The following is a 23,215-nucleotide window of genomic DNA, read 5'->3' on the forward strand; positions in this document are numbered from 1 at the left end:
CGACACCAGAAAGGTGTTTGTGTGTGTGTATTGGGGGGCAACCCATTGACTTAACTTAATAGTAGAACAAATATTAACAATAAGAATCATGGTTATGATAATAATTTTACAGTAATAACTATTATAACAAAAAATAAAATTATATTATTATTATTACTATTATTAAATCCTTTGGCAGGACTACTAGATGAATGAATATCAAGTACAACTTTTCCTTATTATTATATTTTTTTATTTTTTTACATTTTACACAGTTAGTGTATTGAAATGCACAGTTATTCTGTTTTATCTTTAAGTTTTAACTTTTCAATAAAAGCTTTCTAAACATTATTTATGTTATAACAACTTCTGCTTTTTGTGACTTGAAATGGGCGATGGCAATTCCATTTCCCGACACCGATGTTTCAGCACAAAATATTATCCTAAAGTCATTTCTTAATTTTGAAGATAGTGTGCCATTTGCAGTTATATGCTGTGACGTGCCCAGTAGTCAGCCCTCATTTCGCTATTTTTTCCTGCCTGCTTATAGCCCCATCATCACCCTCCTTGTATAGGCCCTTGCTTATGAAATAAAAGCATGCATGTTTATATTACCTTTGCATAATAGGGTGACATAATCTTAGTCCCTCCACCTGTTCATTCAATCAGTGGCGTACGCAAGGGGGGTTACTGGATTTAACCCCCTCCTGAGCTTTAAATATTATGGGAAATGCTGTGTAAAATAAATTGCCAATTTAGCGCTACTGCATTCAATGTAGAAACTGATCAGCTTGAGGGCCTCCCCGATGGTGCAGTGGTAGCTCGTTGCCTTGTAATCAAGGGGTCCCGGGTTCGATACCCTGTGGAGGCACATAGTGGTTCGGATCCCACTTTGAACCGCAGGTCCAGTCTCGATTAGCCATATTGTGCATAAAGTGGACTTAAAACACCAACTCAATCTATCAATTGAGCAGCTTGACTGATTGATTTTGTTCATTTTTCTTCGCATTTCTGCCACTTTTGGGCTAATTGCGAAGATGAGGATGAGTGATGATATGATGGAATGGATGAATGGACACTCACAAAGAACACCTGTGCTCAGGCTGGGATTCAAACTCGACACCCCAGGCGTTTTAGCATGCTTTCGTATCCACGAAAGCTGGCTACTCAAGCTTGAATCACTTTGTATGCACACATCACTAGTATACTTTTCAGGGAAGTATTAAGACTCATAAATGTTATAAGTACATTCTAAATTATCACATTCTGACCTAAATGCATTCTTGGTTATATTCTTATTTACTCTTACATTTTTTTCTCCTTTCAGATCATGGACGCCTTTCCATACAGACATTTTAAAGGAATACAGCATGCATATTTTTAGCAATGAAGTAAAATTGAAACTGAAAAATCATTCCTCTTTTTTTTGGATAAAATTGTGAGAACTATGTTGAATTATTGCAAGATGAAATGTACGAATATTGTAAATAAAGTTGAATTTTTTGCTAACTGGTAACTTTATTTCTTCAACCTAATCTTTGGGGCGAAAAAATTAAGCTGTGTATTTGAAATAGAGTGGTTAAAAATTATGTATATGAACATTTATAACTTCTACTAAATTTGCTCTGCCTTCTTAAGAATGTACATTTTCGTTTCTAATTAATTTATTAAAGTACTGAAATAGGTTCTAAAAGCACCAAAAATCACTCACATTGTAATGATTGTGGCATTGAACTGAGTGTGCAGAACCAACAGCAAAGGAAAGGTAAGGTTGAATTATTGCTTAATGAGTATGCATTTAGTGGCAAGGTAGTATTTTTCAGAGATTATTCCCTTACCATGTATGTATATACTTGCATCCAACGTATACATAAAATTTATCTAAGGATATACAAGTATACAGTATTTTGTTGTGTTAAGTATGTCATTTATTTATCCTAGCAATGTATGTGAGCATGAGTGTTGCTTTCCAAACAGTACACAAAAAAGTTGTTATTTTTTAATTAACGGGTGTGACTTCTGAAGATCAATCCCCTTCATGTTATATTGTACACTGAAGGACACTTCTGGGTTGTAACAGCACCATTGACTTTCAATTAAATCATTACAACCCAGCAGTGTATGTGACTGTACATATATCCAGTCCCAATTGGCTTCTAAGCATCAAGTGGAAGTCTCAAAAAAGACTTATTGGAAACTATGAATATACATTAAAAGTTGCGGCTTTTTTGTATGATTTAGAAATCGATACATAATATTCCTTGCAAGCTTCATGTAATTTATGGATGGCTTGTTCTTCTACATGAATACCTTGGTGAGCGTGCCGCATCTAGTTTCCTCTAAGATTTTTAAGCTTTGTCAAAATTTAATGCTGAATTGAATGGTATTCTTTTTATAAAGAGACAATTAATCACATTAAAATCTGAACGCATTAAATGAAGACACACTGTTTTCCCTGTGATGTCGTATATTATACAATGCAAGAGTTAACATTGCATTTCTCTACTTTGATACATTTGCCATCTGAGAAGAAATTACAATGAAGTTATGATTGCTCTATCTTATTCTGAATTCATGTTGGATAAGATAGAAAAGATCTGACAGATTCTTCAAGGTTAAAGGTAAGCATTATTATACTAAACGAAGATCATTTACCTCAAACTCACCCTATGGGAGGAAAAACACACTCTATACTAGGGTGAGAAAAACTCACCGTATGGGAGGAAAAACACACTCTATACTAGGGTAAGAAAAACTCACCATATGGGAGGAAAAACACACTCTATACTAGGGTGAGAAAACTCACCCTTATGGGAGGAAAAACACACTCTATACTAGGGTGAGAAAACTCACCCTTAAGGGAGAAAAAACACACTATACTAGGGTGAGAATACTCACCCTTATGGGAGGATAAACACACACTATACTAGGGTGAGAAAACTCACCCTTATGGGAGGAAAAACACACTCTATACTAGGGTGAGAAAACTCACCCTTATGGGAGGAAAAACACACTCTATACTAGGGTGAGAAAACTCACCCTATTGGAGGAAAAACACACTCTATACTAGGGTGAGAAAACTCACCCTATGGGAGGAAAAACACACTCTATACTAGGGTGAGAAAACTCACCCTATGGGAGGAAAAACACACTCTATACTAGGGTGAGAAAACTCACCCTTATGGGAGGAAAAACACACTCTATACTAGGGTGAGAAAAACTCACCCCAATATGGGGTGTGGAAACTCACCTTTTGGGGACGTCTATTTGTGACGAGCCAAACTCACCCCAAAAGGTGAGTTTCCACACCTTTATTTTTTTCAGTGTAGCGTGGAGGCATCCAATGTGAAGGCTGATGTTGCGAAAATTCTCTTTCATATCTAGTTTAATCAGTTAAATCGAAAACACTGTGTATATATATATATATATATATATATACATATCTGTTAAGGGGATGTCTTCAGAAGTCAAACCGTCAATAACAGATACAGTCGAATCACTCAGTGACGCTATATTCCGCAGCCTAGTAATACTTTGCTGAGCGAAGAGTAAGTTGCTCGTTGAGCGTTCAGATACCTGACACAACCCCAAACCCCAGAATTATTCTGGAGCTTGATCAGTACGCAACCACTGACAGCCAAACGTAGCTTATCCTTGAATAAGATGCCGCCCTATGTAATCAAAGGTTGCAGTAAAAAGTGCACCCCTGTGCTATGCACCACGTCATGAAGACGTATAGGGGGTGTAGGGTTAGGACTCCACACTTTTTTGATCACGGCGGGGGTAATGTGATCAGCACCACGCCCCTGACCGTCTTTACCCCCTAGAGTTTCCTCCAGGTACCCACTTTATACGACGCTGGGTGGGCGCCGGAGACGCTTGAACAGGTGGAAAACATCCCGGTTCTCCCCCGCCGGGGATCGAACTCTCGCATGGTAGTCAGACACCCTAACGACTTTTTTTTTTTAAGGAAAGCCTCTAAGCGATAGCTTTCCCCATCACACTTCATTTACGGATATCATTTCACTCACTCTCAATTTCAGGACTATTCAGGACAGACAATCACAAACATCCACGTCCGAGCCGGGATTCGGACCCTGGACCCCTGGTGTCTTAGCGCGATGTACTAACCACTTCGCCACAGGAGCCGACAATGACTGAGCTACAGCGGCTTTATTTATTTATCAAAGGTTGCAGTAATATATTGAAATACCCATTATATCTAATTTTCAATTTAATTCTTGCAAAACAAAAATTTCCTGAAAATTGTCCACTTCCCAAAAGCAATAACACTAATGACGTACAAAACTACGTACCAATAAGTGTACTATCAGGCCCAGCCAAAATATTCGAAAAAATCCTGCACTGTTACATATTTACCCACGTAAAACCTGTAATATCATCTTTTCAGCATGGCTTTGTTCCACGTAGATCAGTGTTGACCAATCTCTCCGATATTACCAATTTTATAAGTTCAACCTTCTACGAAGGAGGTCAGGTTGACGCAATATATACAGACTTTTGCAAAGCGTTCGACTTGGTTAACCACGATATCCTATTAAGTAAATCAGCATGCTTTAATATTTCTGAACCAATTGTTCGCCTCCCATTTGCAGAACCGTAAGCAGTACGTGACGTATAAAGGACACACATCCTCCGAGATAAGAGTCACCTCAGGAGTACCTAAGGGCCGCTTCTTTTCACATTACATATTAACGACTTGCCTGATTCATTTGAAAATTCACACAAACTGCTGTTTGCAGATTGCCCGAAATTTTACAGGAAAATAAGCAAACAAGATGACAATGTTCAACTTTAAAATGACATTACAAAGTTAGAAACGTGGACAATAAACAATGACTTAACACTAAATATCAATAAATGCCATTTTGTAAAATATACTCCAAAGAAAAACCCAGTTGAATTTCAGTATCAAATATACAACCATAGTCCAGCAAGAAATTTTACAGTCAAGGATTTAGGGGTTATTATTATTATCAAATCTTAATTTTAATAAACACGTAGAACAAATGATTAGTGAAGCGTTCAAGAACCTTTGGTTTATTCTTAGAATGGGGAGGAGGGATTTAAAGAGTATAGAGACACTAAAAGTTTTGTATTATTCATATGTAAGACCAAAACTCAAATATGCATCTGCTATATGGAATACAGACACAGCAAAGTACAGTGAAGCAATTGAAAGAGTACATTTAAGATTTCTTAGATTTTTAAAACTTCAGAACGTTTATCCCATTGATTGATTTTGTGTTTTAAGTCCACTTTATGCACAGTAAGGCGAATTAGGACTGGACCTACTGTTTAAAGTGGGATCCGAAACACTATGTGCCTCCACCGGGTATCAACCCGGGACCCCTTGATAACAAGGCGACGACGCTACCACTGCGCCATCGGCAGGCCCAACTTTTACCCCACATTTGAACACTACGACAACCTAATATATGAAAGTCGGTTTACCAAGCTGTGTCCTAGAAGAATGTTACAGGAAATAGTATTCTTGTGGAAGTTGTTAAATCACGAAGTAGTTGCTGAATATCTACTCTGCCAGATAAATTTTCGAATCCCGTCGTCGAAAACTAGACTCAAGAATGAAGTATTTTTCATAAAGAAGGCTAGATCGGAAATTGAAAAGAAATCTCCATTGTAGAGAATGTGCACAAGTTACAATGAATTGCTAATCAAGAATAAGACCATTGACATCTTTTCTATGAACCTAAGGGACCTCAGTAAAGCCACTTTTAACACAATGGCCTAACTTAAGCACATAATTTCCTAATTAAATGGTGTGATAAAGTGTGTGTATATATATATATATATATATATATATATATATATAATAACTTTAAATATATTTTAATTAACATATATGTATATATACAGGCTGATTCTAAAGGTAAGATACAAACGAAAACCACAGATACCTCCCATGAAATAGAGACGAAAGTGCCCTTTCCACTTTGTCGAGAGATGCCTCCGTGAGGAGCTAGACAACGCAGAAAACATGTGAAAATGAACTTCACACCGCTATACATCCAGTACCAGTGAAGATAGAAAGGCGAAACAAAAGAAGTCAAAAGGAAAACCAAAGTCGCCCATCCGAAAAACACCCTTAGAATCACCCTGTATATATATATATATATATATATATATATATATTTATATATAATTTATATCTCTATATTACAGAAATATATGTAATTGTGTCAACTATGTATCCTTCATATGGGCTCTGTAATTAGGTATGTACCTGTTGAGTTCAATAAATAAATAAATAAATAAATATATTTCTTCATCTTTCACCTAAACCTTCCCGTTTGCCCTTGATAAAAATAAGGGGAAAAAAAGCATTTCGAGATAATGTGTTTTGTGTAGCTCAGTAGGAACATTTAATCTAGTGGGCGTTCAACTTCTGTGTACCTTCCTATACAGTTTGGTGTGGATCCTTTAATTATGTTTCCAATCCGTAGTAGATTTACGTTTTTAGTCTCATAGCACCTGGACTAAATTTTGCAGACCATCTGCATGTGATCCATTCAAAAGGTATTCCTCGCCAAATATTGAGATTGTTGTAAAAATATTCCAATGAAAAAAAAAATATAAAAGATCTTGACTTTGTCCATGGCTCACTTCATGCTCACCGTGTTCTCTGTCACAAACATACACTGAACAACTGACACTCTTACTTCATAACGATAGCTCATCGTGCAAGAAGTGTCATGTGACGTATCACACAGGTGCACACTTTTCAGAATGCCACTCGAGCAGCACGGTACAATGTGGACATACTAGAGTTTCCTCCTTTCAACCACAACAACCCAGTATAAACATGAAACCCACACATGAACAACTGTTACTCTCCGTATTTGCAGATCTGTACTAAACATTTATTATGTTCCCTATAGAGTGGTGACTAACGCTTTCGTTTTGTAGTCATCTGTTTTGATTCCTGATAGCATATTTTTCTTTTGCGATACTATTTTAAACTGCATGTCCAGTTCCGATTAGGCTACTTGAGGACAAAGTGGTTTACGTTTTAGACTTATAACGTTGGCTGATATATCGCAAGGACGATCGATACACAGGGTGATGAAAGTAACTCCCCATTGAAAATACTAATAACTTTTGTAAAAAAGCACCACATTTGCATGAAGCAAAATGCATTCTGATCCCTGAAGTGGTAGAATTTATTTGCTAATTTGTACTTTCTCTTCACGGTTAAGAGAGCAACTCATAATGACCCGATGTCTGACACTGCATGAGTGTGCCCAGCTGATATCTCGTTACGAAGTGTAGCAGTAAATGGTACAGGTGCAGAAATGGTGGTGGGTGTTCACGGACCTCGTGCTTTAGGGGATTCCAGGACGATCAGAAATTGCATTTGCAAGCTGATGACTACGGGATCTGTGATATTGTATATACTTGTCCTCTAAACTTCCAGATTGGAGGAAAATTTGCAGGTGGTGCAGAATATGTTTGTTCGAAGTTCCGTAGTCATCTTGAAATGGCAGTTTCTGATGGACATGGCACACACTAAAGCATCCTGCCACGATCTATGCACCACAAACTGCTACACCTCATAACTAGGGGGATGATTTTTGCATATTTGCATGTTTTTTTTCTTAAGGAAAATTCATATGCTCTCAACGTATTTATCCATTTCACTTAATGTGGATTACTCTGATAAAGATTTATAGTGTATATAAATGCATATTTGGAACGTTAGTGCATATTTTAGCTTAATGTGCATATAATTTGCATATATATTGTAAGTAATTTTCATGTAATTGTTCATTTCAAGTTTGTCTGCTTCATTTTCCACGTTCTTTATGTCAGCATTAATAAATAACATACTTCTGTCTAGTCATGATCACTAGTTGGGTCAAGGGGAGAATAAATGCCGAAGGGGAGAAGTAACAGCATATTGCTCCAACAGTGGGTAGAAGGTAACGATGCCTTTACCACAGCCGGCAGAGTTATTTATTGTCAAGTATGCTCTAAACATGTAATACATTTCAGGTATTTAGAGTAGTTTCTGCAGCTTGAACGGAAATTTGCTGAAATGCAAATATACCATGCTCAAACAGAGCATTCATTTTTGGTAACAGAAAACATTTGTTGCCTGCGTAGGTCTGGACACTGGTTTTTATAAAATTATGTTATTTTTTGCTGAAAATGCTTCTGTATAACATAGTGAAAGATCATTCTGTTATTTGAGTACAAAATAAGAAGACAGTAGAAATTAAGGGAATGATGGTCAGATGATGAAGATAAACATTATGAGCCTATTTTATTCTTAAATTAGACATAATAAAAATACAAAAACTTGATTTTTGGGTGATTTTCTTCACGAAAACAGTAGTGATTTGAAGTGCTACTGTCACTATTAAAGTAATTGGAAGGAGGAAGATGGCAGTCCTATAGAAACTGAAATAGCGTCCTTGGGATTTGTGTACTTATTGATATATTTAATGCCGTTTTATGGGCGTATAGGCTAACACGGTCCCTGATTTTGATATGTGCTTTTATTATTCTTTGGTCTATCGTTGTGCATTATTTTCCATTAAATCTCACGCGACAAATATCGTTTGTTCGACTCCCATGTTACGGTAGGTGTGAACCACAGATTCATAGTGAAGACGGTTTGCTGCCTGAGTTCAATATCTGTGTATAATGCTTCTGTATAACCTAGTGAAGGATCATTCTGTTGTTTGAGTACAAAATAAGAAGACAGTAGAAAATAAGGGAATGATGGTCAGATGATGAAGATATGCACTATGAGCGAACTCTATCGTCACAAGAATAGCATGTTAAATGTAGCAATCCAGCATTGCTTCTTTTGAATTGACTGTTAAGGTGATAGATTCACATTCCGAGTGCTTGCAGGTTGAATCTCTGCACTCGGACATCCAGACCATTGTTCCGTTAGGCCTATGTCTGTAGTTGTAACATATGCAAAATAAAATAGTACCAGAAGAAGTTGAGATGGCTGAATTAAAGAAGAAGTTCCTGCGACGGGTGAAATCGGTGTTCCAGGGGGAGCCTGTCCAGGATTTGCCTGGGTATTCCACAACTGAAATTTATTTATTTGAAAATTCTGAATACAGAAATATCCATTTTACATCAGGATATTATAAAAAAATGAAACGAACAAATACTGTCCAGTGGCATCTTCTGAAATGGAAGTAACATTTTCAAAATACAAAGACTTATTTTCTGATAATACCAAGAGTCTGCTACCTGAAAACATCGATAAATAACATCTAGTGTATTAAGATGCTAATGTAAAAGAATAAAATATTGATTAATGAAACGAAAAGAGCATAGTGTTTCCAACAAGATACTCATATTATTATAATTTCAATATTGCAGTTTTTAGAGCGACCCTCCAGACAAAGGAGCCGGACCCTGTGGCCGAGTGGTTAGCACATCGCGCTGCGACGCCAAGGTTCCCGGGTTCGAATCCCGCTCGGGCTTGGTTGTTTGTGAATGTCCATTCATCAATTTCACCATTTCATCACTCATCCCCATCTTCGCAAATTAGCCAAGAGGCACAAAACGGGAAGTAAGATTAAAAAAACCAACTAAATCAATCAATCAATCTAGACAAAGGAATGCATGAAATATAATCATTTTGTTACATGAATCTAAAAGCATATGTAAATTAGTATTTTTTGGTGATGCTAATAGCACAATATGTCCCACTTTCATTTCTATAATTGCGTTCAGTGAGTTACTGATACATTTACTTCCCATGCAAGGTGTACAGAACCTTAAAATAGGTTGTTTTGAAAATTTTTAGTACATATTTGCATGCATATTTTGGCTATTTTTAGTGCATATAAATCCGCCCCCTACCTACTCATAACAGGATAACAGCTAGGCACGTTCAGACAGCGTGTCATCATGGGCTGTTCTTGTTCCCGTGAGGAGAAAGCACAAATTAACAATTAAATTGTACCACTTGATGCAAACATGGCTCTATTTATAAAAGTTATAAGTATTTTTCAAGAGAAAGTTACTTTCCAGCACCCTGTACTGAAAAGCTCAATATTAATAGTATATCGTCTAGGCGTTTTAAGTTAAACGATATACCGTGACGACATTTATACGATATATAATCTAATCTAGGCGATATGTATACCCTTGCTACGGGGAACGAGAAAGAGAGAGAGAGAGAGAGAGAGAGAGAGAGAGAGAGAGAAAGTTTTGCTGCAATTTCTATGATAAACATCTGCGATGTGTTGAATATCGTGGGGATGATATATCGTCTATATCATCATACGATAAAATAAATGTTGATTGAAGTAATTTTACCAATAATATGTCGAATGGAACGCAGATGTCTGCACTATCCTCTAGTTCACGGAGGGCAGCTGGCAATTACTAACAAGATTCTTGTATCAACATACAATGAATCTTGTTATCTTATACAAGCGGCTTCTCTTTGCGAACCTCAGAACATGTCCTAATATTCCACACAAAGGAAAACAAAATTCAATTTTGCTCAGAACAACCACGCGTTGCAAAGTGAACGAGGAGTATTTATCTCTTGAGCAGAACAGCATTTGCGCTAGTGCTATTTTTCCCTTCCATTTAGCTTGCTCATCTAAAATTTCTTTCACTTTTATATCCTCCGGCTAGAAATGTGACAACATTACAAACAACCCTGAAAGCTGTTGATACCGTAAAAGCCATAGACCAGGCGAGGAGTAAGCCGAAAGGAAGCTTATTTATTTCCTGTGTTTTGTATGTGTCGAAAAGTAACAATGAAAACTGAAGCTAGTAAGGGAAGATCCATATTAAAAAAAAAAAAAATATACGGATTCAGCATGTATAGTCACGGACACTTCTGGTTTGTAATGATCGCATTGGGTTGCTATTTGATTGTCCATGACTGTACATGTTTCGAATGTTTTGCAAATATATATGTTTCGCAACATGGTTACATTCAGGTCCATAGTGAAGGGTAGGCTAGGGGTACTGAAGCCTCAATATTGACAATTGAAAAAGAAATGGCAAAAATGGTCAATTTTTTTACACGACAATTGACAACTTTTCTTCATTGATTTGCTAAGTTATAATTATTTTCTTTCTGAGATATCAGTAGGATTTTATAAATATTTTGCAAATTTTACTAAGAATAATGTGTAATATATAGTTTATAACGATGTTATTTTTTTCAAGCAGAGTTGAATAATTTTAAATTACAAATTTCTCTACCGAGAACATGCACTGTGTTATTTATTTTAATTATTATTCCTAACTTTTTTTTCTTTAACTTGTAGGTTTATATTCTGGTAACACACTACTGGAATTTCCTGTTTCCCAAAGTTGTATTAAAGGCATTAACTGAAATATTCTTACATATGCTAACCTTTTTTTATCATAATTGCAAACTACGAAATCATTAAATGTAACCTATATTATTTTTAACGAGTTTTTTCTATGTTTCCTCATTTCAAAATTTGTAGGATGTAATGTCACAAACCATTGCCTAAGAAGAAAATATCCGACACACGAAGGGGTGTGGCACTATACCACAATCCTGCCTAGGGTGCCAAAATATCTAGCTGGTTATATTGGATATAGTGTTTCGTCTAGAAATTCAGACGTTCATTGGTAGAATTCCTGTCACAACTATCAATAATTATATTATTAATGTACATTTTAGATGATGCTTTTATTTAGTTTGTTTACTGTATTTCTAATATTTATAACATCATGTTAATCGTAGCTAAGAATAAGGAAGGTGATATACCTTTTAAGATGATAACCGAAAAGCATCACTGTATAATACAGGATTCGGGCCCAAGGTCCATGGTTAAGTAGTACTACGCTGCAGAAATCATTAGAACACTGGTTAGAATTCTAAAATTCAAAGAGTCAATGCATACTTGCTTAGTTGCTTAAATATTGTGTCATTGGATAAATCATGATACAACAATCAACATAATTTGTATTTTGTTTGCTCAGTACATGAACATGCATATTTAAATACCGATCCTTCTGTATTTAGTTCCCTAGTGAGTCATGTCTATTTTTCCTACTTGGTTTTATATTCACCGTATTCCTGTTATATCTTCGTTGTTAGATTACAGAATAATTTATTGATTCATTTGCTTTATTTTATTTCGCTATTCTGCCATTACTTTGCTAATTGTGATAATGATTACAGAATAATTATGCGACGTTATAACCGAATAAATTATAGGGCAACACTCTGGTTCAATAATACAAGTATAATTTAATCATTTTTTTTTACTTTAAACACTTTTCCTTAATTTCAAATGGATGAATTATGTATTCAGTGTTTCAATCGTGAACAGCCAAACAATACATTCGCTATTACAATAATGCATAACTTTCTCTGTATCCCGAACAGGACTGCTAGCTGTGGGTAATTATAAAACTACATGCAAGTCCATCGCCAGAAACTTTTGTAGGTGGGTAAGACCATTGATAAAGCTTGAATAGTAGAAATCATAAAAAATATAGTAATGATTATTATCATGGTTATCATTATCATCATGCAATAATAACTATTGAACTAACCAATTTTATTCAAAATTTGTTTATTATTATTATATCCATGGGGAGACTCTTTTATTCGATATACCGAATGAATGAATATCCAGCACAACTAATTGTCAATATTTTTTACATTTCATGCAGTTATAGCTCTTTTCAGTTCTTACGGCGGGCGCTCTAGAAGCTGGCAGGGGAAGTGGGGAGCGGGTAAGCGACCAATCCAGCACGATAAGAAACGTAGCGGCCAGTAGAACGAGTTTCACGTAGTGCTTTTTCCGGCCGCGACGTGTCTCTCGGGGCCACTGCTGTTGTCTGGTAGATCTCTTGCGTAATCCCCGCTCCCCACTTCCCTTGTCAGCTTCTAGAGCGCCCGCCGTAAGAACTGAAAAGAGCTATAGTGTACTGAAATGTATAATTTTTAAACTTTTGTTATCAACCTTTACACTTCTCGTTCAAGAAAAGTATTACTCCTTGAATTAAATTGTAGAATATGAGAACGCACTGGTTGATACATTTTACACTTCATTTTTTCGCTCCGGCGCAGTTTTACTTGGTTATTCTGTTCGAACACTAAACTAACTGAACTTACCAAATTTATATTATTTTATATTACAATAAAAATAACAAGCTTTCTGCTGTTTTGAAAACTGAAAATAAAGGATGCCAATTTCAAGGTGGGGTTCACGGAGTGGTTCAAGCCCCCCCCCTCCTTTCCTGACGCCCACGATAGCAGCTGTTACAAAGAGGTGGTTTAAAATAACGTGAAGAGTAGAGTTGAGGTCGTAAGTGTTTCTCTTTTCCTTTCCTTATTTTTAAAATGATAACTTGCAAATTACAAGGAGCAGTACACTTCCGGACAAATCCAATCTTTCTCACAGCCTTGGCGAGGCGTGAAGGGGTGTGTGGCCACCACATGTCTAAGTGAGTGCCCTTACAAGAATTGGCACCATGGAATCAATATGAGGTGGCAACACTCGTTAAGATGGAGACCATGATAAGGTTCAAATTTAAGTTTGTCTGAAACTATACTACGTTGTCTCTTTGGGTTTAGGGAGCAAGTGACCTGATGTTAGCAAAGGCTCAGTCAAAGAAGGAAAACACACTGGAGCTGTCCTCACCGGGGTCAGTGATATGCACAAGCGGCAGCCTTTGACAGAGTGACAGTAATTTCCCCCGGGACCAGTTGGTGTACGGAAACGTAGGACCATATTTCTTAAACACGATTGATATTTAGAACAACACCAAGTGTTGGCACTTACAACAAGATGTACTGTTACACGACTAGCTTGCCATTATTTTAATGACAATTTAATTGCATGTTTCTTATTTTGCTGTTGTGGTGACGTAGGGTTGGCGAACACATTTATACCTCAGAAGATTTAGCTTGGTGCAGTCCCGCCAGTCTTCCAGCTATCACGTGAATGCACCCATCCACATAGGAGCGCTGGAGAGGGCACGTACTTGTTCTCTTCCAGTCAGAGCTCGCCCTTCTCATTGCGAGGGGAATTTGAACATTTGGTTGCCTCATTCACAGCAGAGGGAAGAGGAAGGCAACTGACACAGAGAGAGCAGATATTTCAGATGGCATGCAGTTAAGAAATTAGCTGCTGAGGGCTTGAATAATTAATTGATATTAGAGGAAAAGCTGATTATATGGAACCCTGTTGATAATATGGAATCCCGCAATATCTCAAGAACATGCTGTTGCACTGTAGTGATGACACTTGTCATTTGCCTAATAGTTTGCCCTGAGGGTCATAGGAGCGTAACAGACGCCATTTCTGTAATGTCGGGTATCGAGAAGCACTTTTGTCTGTCGTCGAATTTCAAATCTTCAGAAAGGTATGTAAAACCTCGTTTGTCTGCAACTTTTGATGATTTACAGATGATATTTAGAACCAAACAATTTACCTACATGTTATTTTGTAACATCTTCACGTGTTTTGCATATATTTAATCTTGAACGTTTTAATGGTAAGATGCAATGTTTCTCAAATTGGCAATGTTTGTGTTATGGATCTCTATGGTGCTGGTAGGCAGTCGTGTAATATGGAACACTGTTCCATATTATAATACGTTTATACACGTTTCAGAAAGTTTTGTTTATATTTTTATGTACAGGTGCTGAGAGGGATGCATATATTCATGACTTTTAAATAGATTTAAAAAATCTAAATCGATTTTACTTTGCTTAACTATCAAGGGAAACAGCTATTGTATGCGTTAACTATTTGTAGGCTAATATTTGTAACATATAGCTCTGTTCATTAAAGAAAACAAAACATTTTCTATGAGCTCTACTTCACAAAATGGAAGGGTCCATATTACCCGCATCTTTTGAATTACTTGTACCTCTATCGATAATTTTTACACAAATTAGCCTGAAAGTTGAATATTGTACATTCAAATTAGGAATGGGTTGTCAATAGAATACGGAAGCTCATCATACCAGAAACTTAAAAATTGAGCTAATAGTTCAGACAATATGGCTCATAAACAAAGTGGTGTTCCATATTACCACATTTCCTCTATTGCTTGGCCATTTGAGGACTCTTACAACAGCACTGTCAGTCGTCATGTTTGCACTAAACATGCAAACAGCATGGCAACAACAGCTCGCATAAAACAGATCACTTAGTTGTGCGAACTCTACCAGGATATACCTTCTGGCAGAGTGGATAAAAATCATGATTTTTTATTTAAAAAAAAAAATTTTTCATTAATTCCTTTTATGTAAATCGGATTTTTAAATTTAAATCAATTTTTTAAATAAAAAACACGCTTAAAATGGCATGTATGTTTCTTGGCAACATACATACAGAATATATATATATATATATATATATATATATATATATATATATATATATATATATATGTATGTATATATGTGTGTGTGTGTGTGTGTGTGTGCTTTATACAAAGGCTTTTTCTGGTAAACGGCCGTGTAAAATATTTGAACAGTTTGATAAAAACAAAAAATTATATGTAAATATACATTTTTATATTTCTGATACTGTATGAATGAACCTACTATGGAAATGTTTTTAGATTGTGAAAATGATACTTTAATCATTTCAATAACTTCTCTTCAAATGAAAATTAAAATTGTAACTTAAAATATTTTTTATAATAATATAATTAAGCCTTGTTTCCATATGAAAAAAAACACTAAAATGATATTTTTGATCATTCTAGTATAGTTCTTCGTTTGAGGAATACCCTGATAGAGGGTAGAAATGTTACACGTAAAGTGTTTTTAAAACTTAATAGACTGCCTTTGTCAGAAACTTTAGTATTTTTTTATAGTCTTTGTAGCTGAATTTATTCATTTTCTTAATGATAGTTTGAAAAATATTAGCTGTCATGTTTATTTACATTTTAATGATAATGACGCTATTTACGGCTCAATTAGTATTTTGTATATTATTCTACACAAAATGTTTGCTATTTTTGCCAATAAAAAGTATTGAATTTTAAACCAATCAATATAAATCGCGATTTAAATCAACCTTCTGGCCTATAGGACAGGCAGGAAGATAGATGGGCTAGCGAACCTGTGAACATACCGGTTTTGGTTATCCTTGAAGTGTAGGTTCTTTCGGTCAGGTTGAGTTGCGTTGGGTTGGGTTAGAGTATGTTAGGTTACGTTAATACCACAAAAATGGTCGTGTTCGCTAACCCCACGTAATCACCTTTATTACTATACGTTAACTGCACTCATTTTGTAACTTGTAACTATTCTTCGACCGTTCTGAAGATATATGTTAAAGCTTTATAACTACCTTCTTGCAGAATTTTCCCGGTGGTAATCAATAATTGAGAAACCAGCTGTGCTCCGATTAACACCCTCGATTCGGTCATCATTTTTTCATGTCACAGTATTCCTGGCCTCGCTTTGAACTGTTGTCCGTAAATAGGAACAGAGATTTCTAAAGAAAAAAAAAAATGTTCCCTCCAGATTATGATTCTTCTGGCCGTATGGTAATGTAGATGATGATGATCAAAGGGTGTTCTGCCCGGGCAGCTAATTGGAGATCGCTTAGTTCACCTGATCGATGGATTAATTGCTTTTGAGAAGCGGCAACCCGTAATCTCATTAAGAGCGGCCACAATCTTAATAAGAGTAGCCACTTTATCTGCGGTTGTCATCCTGTGAAGTTAGCCGCAGGACTTTAGTTCCCCCCTGGGAGTCAAGAGGGCAGCACGCAACATGGACGGACCGAGAGCAGCTTCAGAACCATGCCATGTTCGTCTCATACCTTTCCACCTTGAGACACTGAAAGAGATGAGTCAGATATCTACAGTAATAAAAAAGTAACGTCGAAGAATCAAATTAAAAGAGAAAAAGAAAAAAGCCGTCTTACCATTAACAACGAAGCTCAACTTAGGTTCTTTAAGATTCAATTAATAGAAATTGTCGGGTATGATTAATTGGTTAACTTTTACTTACAATTTGGCTAATGAATATTGTGCAAGGTTAGGCTTGAACGTAACGCGATTTTAAGACAGGCACTGTGGTTTGCGATTCTCCCGTGGCGAATAATAATTACGTAGTGTAAACAGTTTATGGTCTCTTATACCAAAACAATCATTGTAGTTATTTTGCTGAGTGTGTCATGTACGAGTGTTAAGTGTTTTGTTCATTGTGTACCAGGACCTCCTCGATGTTGCAGTGGTATCGCTGTCTCCTCGTAATCAATGGGTTCGTGTTCGATCACCGGTGGAGTCACTTTGCACGGAAATACCTATCAATTTCAAAAGTATAGTTCCAGTACTGATTAGTTTATCTGATAATAAAGAGGACTTAAAAGAAACAGTGAGTTATCTCTCAACTGGAATATGCAATTGCAGGATTTGTCTGATTATCTTGATGTTATGTAGAGTGCGGTATAACGCTTTTGGTGGTAACGAGGTTAACGTGGCATTGAGTTGAAATCACAGGATTTCCATGAAACTATGCAGTATATTGGATCTTTATCTTACTTCGCCTTTTGTGCCACTTTTGGCTAATTTGCGAAGATTGGGATGAGTGATGACTAGGCGTCGGATTTTAGGTTTTTAACCTACTTTTTTCCTTTACAGGTATGTAAGAAATAATAAGTTATGTCAGCGTTTCGTAAAAAAACGCCACAGCTGATGAAGTTTTATAGTGCCTAAAATAACCCATTTTGCTTGTTAGAACCTATTTTAGGTTTATGTGCCTAAATCAAGCCTATTTTTAGGTTTTTATATATTTGTAAACGTTTGACATGATGTTTATGTCACGCAGAGACATTTGTTTGTTTGGTCACGAAAACATTCAATGAGAACGTGTTTGAAACGTACTCTCTGTCTATTACTCTTCATCCAAGTGCATGCTGATATTTCAATGCTCTAAACAAAGCAAAATGTTTGGTGCCACTGTTACCTGTACAATCCAAAGTGGTCTGATCAGTGTGGTCTTGCTCAATTTCGCGTCACTTTGGTGCTTTGTAGCTTTTACGCCTTGCAAACTAACATTTCAGAATTGAAGTTTCAACCACTAACTATGTTTTTGTTGAAATATTATTTTCAGCATATATGATCTTCACAGACAAAATTGCGGAGTTTGACTGTAGATAACATGAAATAAAGATTTTTGCCAAACTATACGGCGAGGAGAGGATTTTAATAGCAAATTTCCAATGGTAAATTCTGCCATCGCCGTAGGTTCAGGCAATCCACATAAAGTTATGCAAGATATTGCGTATTTCAGGATATAGGTGTCCTATTTTCATTACCGGTGACTATACCTAATCAGCATTTTTCAATAATTTTAAACTATTTTAAGTTTCTTTCACAGGATTTTTCGAGCTTAACTTTAGATTTTTAGGACCTGTTTTAGGATTTTTATAACCTATTTTAGGGTTTATTGAACCTATTTTAGGGTTTTAGTGCCTATTTTAGGATTTTTAGAGCCTACAGTATTCTAGGATTTTTAGAGCCTAATTTAGGATTTTTTATATCCTACTTTAGGGTATTTCGAACCTATTTTAGGATTTTAGAGTCTATTTTAGGAACCTAAAAGCATAATTTTTAGAATTTTAAATTCCGAGGTCTACTGATGACATGATGAAATTGATGAATGAACACTCTCAAACATCCATGACCAGGCCAGGACCCCGGCGTCTTAGCACGATGTGCTAACCACTCCGCCACGGAGGCCGGGATAGTGTATGGAAACGAACAATGAATAATTAATTTTTTTTACTATTCTGATCCGCTGAATTGTTTCTTTTAATGCACTTTATTGACAGATGCTAATGGGATCGGAAATTTGAGCCTGTTCACTGTCCAGTAATTCGAACCTGTAAATTTTGGATTGCTAGGCGATGATATTGACCACTAAGCTATCTTTAAGAGTATGTTGGCCGATTCTTTAAATAATAGTACACAATTACCATAAAATAAATCGTGCCCTGAAGAAATTTTCAAACCACGATACACTACACACAGCACTTACGTTTATATATTATACTAGCTGATTACCCTGCGTTGCCTGGGTATTTAGTTATCCAAATCTTGTATTAGACAGGAAAATAATGAATTCTAACTATAGTTGTAAAATGTAACTAATTTTAAATGTGATCGTGAATGTCACCAATTAGCTTACCTACTCCGAAAACTATGGATTCGACACTAATGTAGGTCATTTGTGGCATTTTATTTTTCACCCCCTCTCACCCCCCATGCCGATAGGTGATGAACTTCGAGTTCAACCGCATTGGGAGTGTCACGAAAACTATGGATTCCATTCGTAACACAGCCTGAATGTTAGACAACCCGAGAAACACTATCGTTGTGCGGATTGCATAGAGTCACGGATATCTGTTTGTGCGGAATTTAATATCGGTGGTTCTCGATTATTTGTACATGTCACCCCTTCCCACCCCACCCCTAGGGGTACCAGGGGTGTCTTACCCCAAAATGTTATTTACAAATTGCAAGTGATACGTGTACCAAGTTTGGTTGAAATTTATCCAGTCGTTCGAGTGTTATGCCCGAAAAAAAAAAATATACACACCCACACATACACCGACACACACACATACATCCATTTCTATATATATAGTAGATACATATGTTATACAATAAGCATGTTGTTATTTAACGTCACATTCTTTCTACCGTCATGTCTGCAAAGGTGGAAAGGGAGGCATGTACTGACATGTATAGAAAATTATTAACGATGGGATGATACTTCTTGTTTATTAGTTTTTGCAATATTTTACGATTTCTTCATGCAACTGACTTTTGGGGGGAAGGTTTGGGCTAACTGTACATCCACAATTTGGACAACCCCTGGAAACTTTAACACAATATTGTGTGTTAAATTTTGTCACATAAAAATTACTTTAGAAACTGAAACAAAATAAATTACGCCCTTAATATATATATTTTTAATGCCTTAAATAATTAGAGAAGCCTAGTTTCTATCAGGATATAGAATGTATTTCTCCTCTTTGGTGAATGTATCATACATTCTCATCGCCGCGATTCACCAAGTGAAATAGAACAAAGATAAAGAAAAATAGAAATACACCAAATCATCAAATTTTATCGAAGATTCTGACAGATTACGTAATATTGTGTTCAGTGATGGGCATTTGTTGCGGAATTTACACATAATTATTTGTATACTAGGCTAGCAAGTTTGTTGAACGCAATTCATGCTATAAATCACCGAAAGTAGCACTGAACATAAACAACTTCGATTTAACACCAAGATTATTCTGATTTTTGTATGCATCGCTTCGCGTATATTTTATACAGTGCTGACCAAATTATTTTTTTTCTTATACGCTGTGCATTGTTTTAATTTAAAACCTGGTATTGGGACTTCCAATATAACCGGAGTATAATTAACCCTTTGGCCCCTGGGCAGCGATATCCGATGCACATTCCTGTATTGCAAAAAACTTATCTTCTACCGATCCAAATGAAACGAGCGAAAAGTTTTACCGGGAATTATTAAAATGTCACCAACACTCACACCAATTTCCAATTATTTATGATATGAAATACCGTAAGTGAAGCTGCATTACCAGATAAATGATCGCTCACACAGAAAATTAAGTGCACCAGTGCATTTTTGGCGTTTCGTTTGATGTATCCGTGTGCATGCAGAACTTTTTTTTTTTTGCATGATTTCAGGATTCGCTGAATCAAACGCGTTAATTGTATTCTTGTTTTTATATCAGGATTACTCATGGGGTGATGTATTTACTGTGAATATATGGTTTTGTCGTCCTCCCACTCTTGCTTATACAATTTATGATCGTTCAGAGAGTCTGGTTTGAAACGTTATGCAGTTTGTTTCATATTATTGATAATAAAATGTGGATTATCATTGATTTGATAGCGGAATAGTAGGTACACTTCAGATTCAATTTCTGTACCAATAGCGCAGATTTTTGTTTAGACTAATGTACCATTTCTCGCCAGATTTAGTCCATCAGAAGCGAAATAAATTATCCCAATTATTTTGTTTGTAAAAAATTATGTCTAAATTGTTTCTTATTCTCTTATTCGAGAATGAAACCACTATATATATATATATATATATATATATATATATATATATATGTGTGTGTGTGTGTGTGTGTGTGTGTGTGTGTGTGTGTGTGTGTGTGTGTGTGTGTGTGTGTGAATGTATGTATGTAAATCTTACCATTGATATTGGTAACCGTAGAGAAATGTTGCAACAATTGATTTGCTACAGACCGTCTTATAACAAGATTTCAAATGTATTGTATTTTTTTACATAATTTATTGACCGTAACCATGAAGTTCCTTTGTACACCGTTCACCAAATGTTTTAGGACTACATTTTGAACTATGGGCAGGCGTTAGCTTAAGTTGCGTATGTTCGGTTTCCTAGTAAAATATGTCGCTGTCCTGAAAGTATTTGTGAAAGCTGTACATTGCTATTTAGTGAAATTATAACGTCAGAAAAACAAACAGATCAAGTGAGTGCATCCCACATACTCTACAAAAAATTGAAAAGTAAGAACCCAAAGACAGAAAAAGAGATACAGACAAGGAGAGAGAAAAAGTGATTTTTCGTGCATTGTCTTCGCAGTAAGATATTCATGGAAAATTGCTACCGGTAATTTATAAAGCATAGGAATGCTTTCCACTTAGGTTCTGATTCATAAGTCGACCTATCCGCTTTATTGCCCAGGAAGGTGTCGTTTAGAGTTCTAACAATTGTTTTTTTTCCATGCACATAATCTAATCATCATTTATCCTATCGTAACTTGATGTAACTAAACACGAGCAAACAATCTTGCCACTGAACGTCACGGTCACAGCTGCTTCACGACCAACCGATCTGGCCTCCATAACCACCAGATTTAACTCAGATTGAACAGTCACCGGTAATAAAAATGGGACACCTAGATCCTGTAATTCTCGCTTCCCTTCAATGTGTGTGTTGTGTGTTGCTTAACTCTACGGTGGTGTTAGAAGCTGCCATTGAAAATTTGCTATTAAAATCACCTTATCACCGTAGAGATAGGCAACACATGTAACACGTTGCAGGGAAGCGAGTATTTCAGGGTCTAGGTGTACCATTTTTATTGCCGGTGACTGTACAGTAATTGCAATGGATGTGCTAGCTCGTCAATAGGCACGTAAAATCAAGAGTACTGTAGAACTTCTGAATAGGCCTAGACACACGAAACGAAAGCATCGTTTCACCAACGCAGACAACAAATAGTAATTGTTAAGAATGAAACCCTTTCCTCACATAAAACTTAATTAAACAAATCACTGGATCATTTCTATCACCTACATCAAAAAATAATTCGAAATCGATTTGGTGGACTTCGCTCCGATATTTTTAAGTCTATCAAGTGTTAATTGGAAATACTGAAAAAATATTTGAATTGATAGATGAGACTCTTAGAACAAATCAATTTCCGAATCACAGCTTGATTGGCTGTTGCAAGCATTTTGGCGTTGAGTGCAAAAAGTGAAGCGTATCAGTTTTAACATCCTCTGCAAAATCCTCCATGCGCAGTTCACGCCACCGCATTAGCCGAGGCACTGCGTATATTTAACGTGACGTTATCTTATCCTCCGCTCTCGACTGCCAGCCGACGCAATCAAGTGTGTCACAAGCTAATTTCGCTCAGTTCGTTGTTCAGCCTGTACCAGGAACGATGCTCGGCAACCGACATTTGTTTTGAAACAGGGAAAGAATAAACAGGCTTTGGAGGTTCTGAATGAAGAATTTGGTTCGGAATTCTTAATGCAGACTGAAAAATGAGGCAAATTCCTCAAAATTATACGTTCGCTTCCCTGTTGTTATAATCGATTTTGCTGAACATGAAGAACTTGAGATGAACTATGAATATATTTTTGAAAACCTTTCCCAAAACAGTAAGATGTATCAATTTTCTATATTCACTACAATCGATTAAATAAATTATTTGTTTAATGTATACACATCGTAGCTCTCTTTGATCATACGCCCCAACCTTCAGTAAACTGCAGTTACATTAAAAGTGTCATCGCATTTTCAGGTGCAAGGAGCAATGAAATTTGGCAAATTGCAGCTTAATTAAAGTGTGTTGTAAAAGAAAACAAGCAGCTGTGTAATCGTACACTTATTTTGGGTGATAATGTTTAATTTGAAATCATCTAAAGTAATTGCCGCATATTA

Source organism: Lepisma saccharinum, chromosome 2 (assembly GCF_977018435.1).
Source record: "Lepisma saccharinum chromosome 2, izLepSacc3.1, whole genome shotgun sequence".
Taxonomy (NCBI): domain Eukaryota; kingdom Metazoa; phylum Arthropoda; class Insecta; order Zygentoma; family Lepismatidae; genus Lepisma; species Lepisma saccharinum.